Source organism: Austrofundulus limnaeus, unplaced genomic scaffold, assembly GCF_001266775.1.
Source record: "Austrofundulus limnaeus strain Quisiro unplaced genomic scaffold, Austrofundulus_limnaeus-1.0 Scaffold104, whole genome shotgun sequence".
NCBI lineage: Eukaryota > Metazoa > Chordata > Actinopteri > Cyprinodontiformes > Rivulidae > Austrofundulus > Austrofundulus limnaeus.
Window position 1 is genome coordinate 874,152 of NW_013952506.1, and position 1,110 is coordinate 875,261.

Consider the following 1,110-nt stretch of genomic DNA (forward strand, 5'->3'; position numbering starts at 1 on the left):
TCTGTAAATAAAGCAAAGCCACTTCCTCGTCCGACATTAAACAGCCCCACAGAGGAGGGGGGGCGGGGAGGCTGTCGCCGTGCAGCGCAGCTGTCTGCGTCTGACCTCAAAGTGCACAAGCTTCAAACTTCAGCGTTGGCTGCGATTTTGAAGCTGAAATCGCGTTCGGTGTGAACGCACCATAAGACATAACTTCTGTTTTATACTGACACATTAACCCTAGAGAGAYAACAAGCATTCAGTGCAGAATCAAATTTAAAAACTTAATAAACTGTATTTAAAAAGTACTTAGACATAATGAAAACTGAATAATAACTGAATAATAATACAAACCATGTTAAATTTCTCCTCCCTAAGTTTATTTCCCAGGATGCCTCGGCACAACTACCACCTGGTGGCCCCACGGGTTCGTGCTCTGTGTGAAAAACACAGGATTCCGTACAAGCTGAAAACTTTGTGGCAAGGAACAACGGATGTCGTCAGGTAAAGTCGCTGACAGGATGAAGCAAAGTAGTAAAAAGATTAAACTGCTTCAATAATAAACATAGATTCAAATTCAAGATCTCTTCCATTTTATCCCAATTTTATAAGAAAATTACATTTTTTTCAACTGTCTTTGTCTTTTTCAGTTCATTGAAAACATCGGGGAAACTCTGGCTTGATGCATATCTGCATTTGTGATGAGCTGATAATAAAAGCTGTGATTTTTAAAAAAATTTTACATTGTTGTGCAGCTTTGAAAATCTGACAAGATGATTTTACATCTATGCTTTTATTTTGTTTATATTAAACTGATTTTGTTTCCAGATTTACTGAACTGCTAAAGGCCCTGTCACACTATGACTTATAAAAATGGTATTATCTAAAAATTTCTCATATGTAYTTGATCTAATTGTTAGTATTTGTACGTCCAAAAGAGGCTTTAGTGGGCTTTCTTTGTTTGTTTTATGTTTGTTTTATTCCTTCTCCAGCATCTATAGTGCAGGACAAAATTTTCAAAAGTTGGCACATTATAGACAGGACCTCAAGACAAAAAGTATTTTTCAAGATTTATATCACAGTGGTTTTATGTGTGTGTGTGTGTGTGTGTGTGTGTGTGTGTGTGTGTGT

General features: G+C 36.9%; 1 pseudogene; it reads left to right on the top strand.

The window, feature by feature from the left end:
- Positions 1-782, top strand: part of LOC106521192 (fatty acid desaturase 2-like) — a 4,746-nt pseudogene extending 3,964 nt beyond the window's left edge.
- Positions 783-1,110: the final 328 nt, after the last annotated feature.